This window comes from Podarcis melisellensis (assembly GCF_964234715.1).
Source record: "Podarcis melisellensis genome assembly, chromosome: 3".
NCBI classification, from domain to species: domain Eukaryota; kingdom Metazoa; phylum Chordata; class Lepidosauria; order Squamata; family Lacertidae; genus Podarcis; species Podarcis melisellensis.
Genome location: NC_138530.1, coordinates 104,346,160 through 104,357,005, shown reverse-complemented (window position 1 = coordinate 104,357,005; position 10,846 = coordinate 104,346,160). Strand labels below are relative to the sequence as shown.

The 10,846-nt window shown below is 45.8% G+C and overlaps 1 protein-coding gene across 1 annotated transcript in view; it reads left to right on the top strand.

Moving 5' to 3' along the window:
* Positions 1 to 7,536: 7,536 nt before the first annotated feature.
* Positions 7,537 to 10,846, top strand: part of VSNL1 (visinin like 1) — a 114,061-nt gene continuing 110,751 nt past the window's right edge. Inside the window, exon 1 of the mRNA XM_081906637.1 lies at positions 7,537 to 7,707. The gene's annotated coding sequence lies outside the window, so the exon portion shown is untranslated. The remainder of the gene's footprint in view (positions 7,708 to 10,846) is intronic.

Here is a 10,846-nt window from a genome sequence, read left to right as displayed (position 1 = left end):
CCTTTCCCAATTTTGAACCAATCAGTTGTTCCATATCCAGTTCTAACTGTAGCTTCATGTTCCACATAGAGATTTCTCAGGAGACAGATGAGGTGATCAGGCACTCCCATTTCTTTAAGAACTTGCCATAGTTTGCTGTGGTCGACACAGTCAAAGGCTTTTGCATAGTCAATGAAGCAGAAGTAGATCTCTTTCTGGAACTCTCTAGCTTTCTCCATAATCCAGCACATGTTTGCAATTTGGTCTCTGTTCCTCTGCCTCTTCTAAATCCAGCTTGCACTTCTGGGAGTTCTTGGTCCATATACTGCTTGAGCCTTCCTTGTAGAATTTTAAGCATAACCTTGCTAGCATGTGAAATGAGTGCAATTGTGCGGTAGTTGGTGCATTCTTTGGCACTGCCCTTCTTTGGGATTGGGATGTAGACTGATCTTCTCCAATCCTCTGGCCACTGCTGAGTTTTCCAAACTTGTTGGCATATTGAGTGTAGCACCGTAACAGCATCATCTTTTAAAATTTTGAATAGTTCAGCTGGAATACCATCACTTCCACTGGCCTTGTTATTAGCAGTGCTTTCTAAGGCCCATTTGACTTCACTCTCCAGGATGTCTGCTTCAAGGTCAGCAACCACACTACCTGGGGTGTACGAGCCATCCATGTATAGGCAGTGCTATTTTTCTAGAAAAAGAGGTGCAGGAACTCACCATGAACATCTCCCTCTTTCTCTTAGCGTGGCAATGCCACCCACCCAAGAGGTGCTGGAACTGGGTTCCAGTGAGTTCCCCCTGAAAAAAAAGTCTGGAGTATAGGTCTGTTCTTGACAATTAAGATAGTTCATCATAGCAAAGCCTTAACATTTCTTGCAAATTGTTAATTATTGATGAAAACCTCTTGTAGCGTTTAACCACTATAGCTAAGACAGCAGATGAACTGGGGAAAAAGATAGGACAGGAAATTGCATTTGTGCCCCTGCTGGTTTTATTTTTGTGTGTGTAGGAGAAATCTTAGGGAAAAAGTTTTTTAAAACCTGAAATAGAGACTTCTATGTTTCAAACTCCCTTCTTAACTCTCTTTCCACTTCTCCTATTTGAGAGGGTTTGGAGGTTGTCCCCCCTCCCCCTTTAACATTCACTCTCATTTTGATAATGCTCCTTAATCAGTTTTGCTACTTTACAGGATGGATAAGTAGACAGAATTAACTCTAGGAGCAGCCTGGGGTGCATTTTTGGGCCCAGTCTAGAGAAAGTTACCCTTCAATCCTATTATTATTATTATTATTTGTATCCCACTTTTTCCCCTAACAGAGACTCAAGGTATACTCTATGTATACTCATGTGAGAGTAAGCCCTGGTGAACTCAGTGGACTTCACTTCTAAGTAAATTTGCAAAGATTTTTTACCGTTAGTCACATTTTAGTCCTGATGAAAACAATGGCATTTAAATTAGCTTTAAAAAGTGTCATTTTTAACTTTCTGATAATTGCCAATATTTACTTAAAACATTTACCCTACTTAGAAGTACTCAGTTGGAAGATAAATCCTATGCATGTCTACTCAGAAGTATTTCCCAATGGGATTTACTCCCAGGTAGGTATTATAGGATTGCAGCTTTAGGATGGTATTGTATGTGTCATTAGAAAATAGAACTGTGGAAGGAATCAATATCTGAAATGTTATTCATACCGTAGACCTATTGAAATCCAGTCCACTGGTTTCAGCACATCTATTTTGAGTATTCCTTAGTTGGGTGTTGCCCAGGAAGTGTAAAATCTGGGCTCCTGGTTTCCAGTTTCCAATTGAAACTAATGGGATCTAAGCATACATTCAATGTTGGTTTCAAGGGTACTGAAGTGTATTTAACATTATCTGGATTGCCCCCCTGTATATTTTAAAACAGCTTTGTGAAATGTCTCTGAGGGAGAAGCAGATTTAATAAAGTGTGGTTGAGAGAATAGCTACAGATCAGTTCTGACATAAGTATGAAAGAACACGAGGTTAGGAGGAGAAGTGAAATGATAATCCCCACTGCTGGATCAAAGGTAATTGAAAACATTTGGACACCACTGGAGGACATCAGTCATCTCTAAAGTCATATATAATAACCCCCGATCTTAAAATAAGTCAGGAAATGTTTGCACTAAGTGGGAGAGTCAAAAGGGATGAGAACTCAGCCTGTCATTTACCTGAATATAACTGAGTCAGGAATCAAGTTTGCCTTAGCCATTACTCGCCAATGCTTAAGTTGCTACTTTTAGCTTTTACTTAGTCATAAAAGAGCAGTAAAGAGGCTGCTGTGAAACCAGAGCTCTTGCCATGGGATCAGAGTATAGGCCTTTTTATTGCTGTCTCCTTGATGTTAATATGTGCCAACAACATGGTGGAATTATTCCGTCCGGCCATCTCTTTGGGGATGATCTGCACAGTTTATGGCAGCATGTTGGTCGCACATGATCTGAACATACATAACTCCTCCTGATGCCGTTACGAAAACGCCAAATTCCCCCAGTATTCAGGACACAATATTCTTCTGTATATGGAAAAATAATAATGCTCTCATTTCTCTAAAGAATAAGGGAATGGGAGATTATGATATTAGAAGGGGGGGGGGAGAGAGAAAAGGACGTGAACCTATGAAATCAAGGGATCAGCCAGTAATTGTGGGCTAAATGAGTACATATCAACTTGTAGCCCATCTCTCTCCACATATTGGCTGCATTCAGATATAACACTAAATCATAATTTAGTACTATGTGATTAATTTAGTACTACATTTTTTTAATGCCCCACTTGAATAAAATGGGCTTAAATACCCATCTCAAAAGTATGATTTAACATTACATCCAAACCAGGTCATCGTCATGCCTGGGTCTGGAGCCAAGCCTCTCCCTTTTCTTCTTCAATTAGTGGCTTTGCAGTATAGACATAAAGGAATCTTTGCCATTTCAAAGAACTGTCTTCCCGTCTTCAGTCTTGTTTGGCAGTAAAAAAATGGACAGGATTCCCTTAGTAAGGCCAGGAAATACATTTGGAATGATGCATATTGAATTGGATTTGTTCCCGAGAGCAACTCACCTTCTTCTGTATGAGCCTCCATGAGATCTGTGCTCTGTTTCTGAAGGGATGGTCGCCTCGCCACACCAAGTATGGGGGATTCGAGCAAGAGCATTTGCCATCGGGGCACCCAAACTGTAGAACAGCCAACAATGAGAGTTTTTTTAATCTGTTTTGAAATGGGATCTTTCAGATACAGTAAGCCCACAACTTATGTGGGAGTAGCATTCCAGGGATCATGCCTAAAGCCAAAATTGTGTATAGTCAGAACATATTGGGTTCAATGGTGGGCACAATGGTCAAAGTCTTTTTCCCTGGACACCTGCCGCAGCCCTTTTCTCTCTTTTTAAAAAATTTGCAAAGAGCATAAAGCTGAACACACACAAGTTGAATGCACATAAGTTTACTGTACTTTTTTTTCAGGCAGGCGCCTTTTCCTTAAAAGTTTTCTTTTGCTGTGCACTATAATGTTTTAAGGGACGTGAGTGGCGCTGTGGTCTAAACCACAGAGCCTAGGGCTAGCTGATAAGGTCGGCGGGTTGAATCCCCACGATGGGGTGAGCTCCCGTTGCTCAGTCCCTGCTCCTGCCAACCTAGCAGTTCGAAAGCACATCAAAGTGAAAGTAGATAAATAGGTACGACTCTGGCAGGAAGGTAAATGGCGTTTCCATGCGCTGCTCTGCTTTGCCAGAAGCGGCTTAGTCATGCTGGCCACATGACCCGGAAAAACTGTCTGCGGACAAACGCCGGCTCCCTCGGCCAGTAAAGTGAGATGAGTGCCGCAACCCCAGAGTCGTCCACGACTGGACTTAACGGTCAGGGGTCCCGTTACCTATGATGTTTTATAGAGTACGTTGCTGTTCTGTTATGGCTTTGACCGCATTTCAACCCGTTTTTTGATCGGTGATTTTTGCACTGTAAACTGCCTTGCAGATGCTTGCCACAGAAAGGCAGGGTAAAAATGGCAATACAAGTAAACAAACGGACAGACATACAATTAAGCCAAAGGTAAATAAGGTTGAAGCGTGGCTGGAGAAGGATAGGAACGGGTAAAAAACATGCCAGGAAAGCTCTGAAATAAGTATACTAGGCATACCTTAAAAGAAAAAATACAAAACAAAAAAAAAAGAAGCAATTGACTTGTAAAACATTTTTGCATTTTATCCCTTCTATACAGTATGCTTTTACTGTTACCTTTCCATGATCTGACACATATGCAAAATTTACCAACAACCCCATAACTGACAGGAGGCAAGGAACAGCAGCAAGACTATCGCTGGCTGGGAGGTAGATACTATCTTTCCTGCTTCACCTGCAGAATAGCAGTCTGCTGGAGGTGTCAGGTTTGACCAGCTAGCTCTACCCATGAAGACAAATAAAAACTTTCACATATCGGTGGTGGTTTCCGGGGTGTATGGGCAGCTTATTGGTTTATTTCATGGCATTTATACAGTGGACGATCGGGTTGTACCTGGGATGCGGGTGGCGCTGTGGTCTAAATCACTGAGCCTCTTGGGCTTGCTGATCAGAAGGTCGGCGGTTTGAATCCCCACAATGGTGTGAGCTCCTGTTGCTGTCCCAGCTCCTGCCAACCTAGCAGTTTAAAAGCACACCAGTTTGAGTAGATAAATAGGTACCACTGCGGTGGGAAGGTAAATGGCACTTCCGTGTGCTCTGGTTTCCACCACAGTGTTCCCTTGCGGCAGAAATAGTTGAGTCATGCTGGCCACATGACCTGGAAAGCTGTCTGTGGACAAACGCCGGCTTCCTCGGCCTGAAATCTAGATGAGCACCGCAACCCCATAGTCGCCTTTGATGGGACTTAACCATCCAGGGGTCCTTTACCTTTTACCTTTTGATTGCATTTCCATACTTTGATTGCATCTTTCTCTCCTACGGCCACTGTTTCGGCGGCAAAAGAAAGCGGAATATAAATAAAACCATAACATAATGTTGGCTTTGCCCCCAAAGGCTCTCTCTTCCATTGTCTCCCAAGACAGATGGGTGCCAATGAAGAGCATAACGTCAGTTCATATACTGATGCAAATAGTCACAAGGCACATTTTTACGGTGAATTGAAAGCAGTCGCCTTTGCCACATACTTCTCTCATGACTTCAGTTGCCTCTGGTCAAATGTTTGGCGCAGGTATTCAAAATAGCACACAAGCCCCCTGCAAAACCTGCCTGGCCAGAGGCAAAACTATGATGAGTGTTTGCACTATGGACAGCAGTGTTTTTTCTTTCAAATTGCCTTGAATTCCACAAGGGTGAGTGTGTGTGTGTGCGCGTGCGGAGGGGTGTATTATGGTCTATCTCCATCCTGAGACACCACAAGCTGCACTGTGAGAATAGCTCAGTTGCTAGAGCAGCAGACTCTTAATCTCAGAGTAGTGGGTTTGAGCCCCATGTTGGCCAAATGATTCCTGCATTGAGGTGGGGTTGGACTAGAGTACCTCCACGGTCCCTTCCAGCTCTGGAATTCTCTGCTTCTATGTCTATGCTAAGTAAAAGTGCTTGTTGACCCCCTATTTTCGCTGCAGCCCGTTCTGGCAACTCAGGCTCAGTCCATGGGTGTGGGCGGCAAGAGGCAGTTGCCCCACATTAAATCAATAATTATTTTTTTTAAAAAAATACATTGCTAACTGAGGTTTTGACCACTCTAACAACAACAACAATTTTATTATTTATACCCCGCCATCTGGGTGGCTTACAACACACACAAATTGTAAAACATTAGACATTAAAAATTTCCCCGTACAGGGCTGCCTTCAGATGTCTTCCAAATAGTTTATTTCCTTGACATCTGATAGGAGTTACAGATAGGTAGCCGTGTTGGTCTGCCATAGAAGTGTGCATGCACACGAAAGCTCATACCAAGAACTAACTTAGTTGGTCTTTAAGGTGCTACTGGAAGGAATTTTTTTGATCTGATAGGAGGGCGTTCCACAGGGCAGGTGCCACTACTGAAAAGGCCCTCTGCCTCTGCCTGCCCCCGCACAACAAAAAAATCCTGGTTACACCCATGGCTCAGGCTTTTGATAGGGAGGGGCAGAACCTCCGATTTGTATTGATTTGTATCTTTTTTTGCGGGGCAGCTGCTCCCCACCCCCAGCTATGCCCATGCTCCATCCTCAGGACTTTCCCCTCCACTTTATTGTTATTATTATTATTTGCAATTATATACCACACTATACCTGGAGGTCTTAGGGTAGTTCACAGAAAAGATCACAATATATAAAATCAAAATAACAACAATAACCCAATAACACCCCCCCCCCAAAAAAGAGCCACATTTAAAAGGGTATAGGACGTCAATCAGCTCAACCAAAGGCCTGGTTAAAAATGAACATTTTTGCCTGGTGCCTAAAGGTGTACAATGAAGGCGCCAGGGGAACTCCGCTGGGGAGAGCATTCCACAGACGGGGAGCCACTGCAGAGAAGGCCCGTTCTCATGTTGCCACCCTCTGGACCTCTTGAGAAGGAGGCACACGAAGAAGGGCCTCAGAAGATGATCTCAGGGTCTGGGTAGGTTCATATGGAAAGAGGCGGTCCTTGAGGTATTGCAGTCCTGAGCCGTTTAAGGCTTTGTAGGTCAAAACCAGCACTTTGAATAGGGCCCGGGAACTAATTGGTAGCCAGTGCAGTCGGACCAGGATCGGTGTAATAGGCTCAAACCATCTTTCTCCGGTGAGCAACCTGGCCGCTGAATTCCGCACCAGCTGAAGTTTCTAAACCGTCCTCAGAGGCAGCCCTACATATAACGCATTGCAGTAATCTAAGCTGGTGGTTACCAGAGCATAGACCACAGTAGTTGGCTATCCCTGTCCTGATAGGGGCGTAGCTGGGCCACCAACCGAAGCTGACGGAAGGCTCTCCGGATCACCGAGGCCACCTGAGCCTTGAGTGACGGCAAAGGATCCAGCCCCCCCCAAGCTACGAACCTGCAGTGTAACCCCATCAAGAGCAGGCGATCTCCCACCCATCTGGTCTAGGGAACCACCCACTAACAGTGTCTCATTTTTATCTGGATTGAGCTTCAGTTTGTTGGCTCTCATCCAGTCCGTGACAAAGGCAGGACACTATAACTGGGGTTGGAAGGTACCCCAGGGGTCCTCTAGTCGTACCCGCTGCGAAGCAGGCAATCTTGAGGCCGTACGCAGTGCTCGAAGCCTCCCACCATGAGATATAATGTGTTTGAGGCTCTAGCAGCGGAGCTATTCAGGCCCCCGAGGCAGCAGGATCAGGGAGATGCTTCCCCTCCCGCCGCGTGGGCAAAGCTTTGGCAGATCGGGAGCAAGTGCGGGCAGCGTCGTCGTCACCGGGAGCCACCATGCCTGCTCGGTTCCGAGCGAGCATGCCCAGTAGCTGCCGAGCCGCAGCTGCGACGGGCAGCAGGATTTCCAGCCAGCCAGGGTTGCCGGCGAGCGCGTGCGCACGCGGCTCCCTCCAGCCAAGGGACCCTTGAATTTCTCCGGGATTTGCTGATCTGCAGTGCAGAGCAAAAAGCGCAGGAACGTGTTGCAGCTGCTAACCTACCAGCTTCGCGGAAGCGATCCCAAACGGGATTTTAAACCGGAGAGGTAAAAGCACGGATCCGTTCCTTCCTTGAGACCCTTAAGCAGACTTTAATTATTAGCATTTTTAAATTATTTTTTAAAAACCCTGCACCGTTCCGCCTCGATCTTCAGAGGACATTGCAAACTGTAAGTGGTCCAGGTACTCAAATATTTAGGCTTTTCCTTTGTGCATCACATTGCTGGCTTGGGCGGCAAGCAGTTTGGAAACGGTGACCCAAAAGAAACGAGGATCTTGAAGCCATAAGAGAAACTCTTTCCCAGGGTACTTTGCTGCCTCTATTTTAGGGTATTTATCAATAAGGGTTCTAAGAGGTGAGAGCTTAACAGAAGAGAACATCACAGTCAAGGGCCAAATTCATACCAGTTTGTGGCTGTTCTTTTTGGCGGGTCTGTGAGCTTTTCAAGACCCTTGGTGGAAATGCCCCCTGCTGCCCGGAAAGGCTGTTTACCTTTAAAACATGAAGACGCTGGGTGGTTACCTAGGTACTTCTCACATTCATGCGCATACTTACAATTTGGCCCCTGGCACACACCCGTGTTGTACTCCCAGCAAACCTCATGGTGAGGGACTCGCTTAGCTTCAAATTTTCCAACTTTCCTTTTCCTGTAATTCTGGTCACTCGGAGCCCAGCAGGTGGTGGGCAGCAGGAAGCTTTTCTGAATCGTCCTCGGCATCAGAAGGCTTACTTCTTTTGCTCTTCTTGGCCGAATGCTTCTTCTTACTTAGACTTCTTTCTCCCTTGCCCATCATTGGAGACTGGTGCTGTTCTGCAGCCGCTGCCACTTCCTGTTGCCCCTGCGTCTCTTCCTCCGGTGATGTTTCGGAGCCCCCTTCCGCGGTAAAGACTGAGGTTGTGAATGCTGTACATACTGGGAAAGTCTGGGGTATACCGAGAGGCAGAAAGGTTATAATTGTAAGCTTGAGCCCTACCTCCCGAGGATCTGTCATTGGAAACCCAGGGACACGTAGACTGTAATTATGTGTGAGGATGCATAAATGGATTGCTACCCGAATGTGGAACCCTAAATAAGGAGGCCAAAGTGCAAGGGAGCTCCTCATTGCTGGACGGAAGTACTCACTATTTGGGAAGAGGCCGCAGTGACCATGGGCCTGAATTGTTGGTAAAAGGTTTCAAAAGCAGAGGAAACACTGACTAGGCCTGTGGGTTGCAGGGCACAGGAGGCTACCCTGACCCATCTCGGACACGGACCCACTGTTGAATCATTGGCTGCTCTCAGCACTGCCGCGGAGGTGCCGGGGCGGTCCACAACGTTAGGTGGCGTATCCGGGATGCATTCTTGGGTGAGCGCCAGAGGTACTGCTGCCACCTGGTCTGTGGGCCTATATTGCCTATAAAATGTCTAAAAAGCATTGAACAACTGTGCCAAAGCCTGTGGGTTACTAGGCACTACGAAGGCCTGGGACCCCTCCTGGTTCCCTTGTGCCACCCCAGATATAGCGGCATATTGCTGGTTCTCTTGAGTAGAGATAGTTTGATACCCTTAATTAGCCTGGTTCTGTAAAATCAACGCCAACTAGCTTGGATTATATGCGTGAGCTGCGAGCAATATCACGGTAGTTCAGTATTGTCTGCACTGGCAAGTTTAAAGGACCCAAAGATGCCTAACTAATCTCCAACAAATTGTATTTAGCTGCAAACAATATCACCGTAGCTCAGTATTATCTGCACTGGATAGCGGTCCAAAATACCAGCCCACACCTCAAAGCAATGTATTTAGAGGAATACTGAGTCTATACTAAACAGAAGAGAACCTTTGATAATGTAAGCAGCTATGCAGCAAGCTAGAGGTAGAATTATAAATTGTGACCCAGCAATACAGCAGTGAAAAATGATAAATTGACTTATGCAACAAACCTATAAGCAAAGCAAAGCTCCCAAGAGCCCTTAAGCACTAATATAAAAATCAACCAAATGAATTAAATTGCCAGATTAAATATATACTTATAAACTAACAGATGAAATACCATAAAGAGATGAACGTAGAAGAGGCATGAGCTATTTACTTTAGATTCCCTATAAACCTGTATGCAAAGATTATTTTGCAGGCGAAGAAGCCCTTTAATAAATCAAATGATATAAAACCCGGATCTCTTTTTCCTTATAACTATGAATTGACTAATGAAATTCTCAAGAGTGTAAGTATAAACAAAAGCAGTCAAATTAATTATAGGATATCAATTCTAAGATCAGCCTAGCCAGAGACACCACGTGGGCAATCAAAATGGCGGCCGTAATGCGTTCCCGTTGCCTAGCGACAATGAACACGTGCGAAAACACTTAACGCTAGCCCTTTAACACTGAAAAATCCCGCAGCCTCAAGAGCAAAACCTGCAGGTATTCCCCACGTACCCCTTATGAACGTTCATTATTCCCCTGGTTTTCTCGCCGGTTAAGCTTAAAAGGGAGGGTTTGTAAAGTTACTTCCCACGTGGAATGCCTATAGTAAAATGGCGGCCGCCCGGAAGGGCACGTGGGCGGATGAAACGGCGGCCGGGGCGCGCTGGTTGCCCGGCAACGGCGCAGCTGTTTCCGAGGCTTTCCAAGTCTAAACTTCCGTGGGAAAATAAAACAGCCTGTAGAGGAAGCGATGCTCTGTGGAAGCCACTCACCCCCTCAAGAATGCTGCTGAAATGATTATTTAACAAGAAATTCTGCCCCTCACCCCGGCAAGAAAATGAAACACAACCGGCACAAAACGCAGCCCGCTCTCCTCCCGCAAATGCCGTTCCGCCTAATTGCACCACGCTCCCCTGCACAAACCCCTAGCTAAAACCTGAAGCCCCAACAGCAAAACCTGATTGGATGGGTGCGCTGCCTCCTCCGTGGAAATAACAAAGAGGAGCCAAACGTTCTTCCTTGAGCTCCTTGCAGAACAGGCAGTCAGCAGCCCAGGGCAAGCAACGGATCACAGCAGAAAAAGCTCCACAAAGCTGAATAAATTCCTCTGAAGGGGGCATGCTGCAGCAGGCACGTGAAGCTCTTGAGGGCAGGGAACTTGCACCGAAACACACAGAGCTCCCTGTAAAACTGTAGAGTGAAAGAGATGCTGGAAGGAAAGCACACACACACACACACACACACACACACACAGAGTGATTTTAGCTCAATTACAGCTCCGATGTTAAACTGCAGCAGCTGGAATGGAGCGCAAAGGGGGAAACCCCCAGAAGGAGAAAAGCCCCAAATTGGTTTCAGCTCC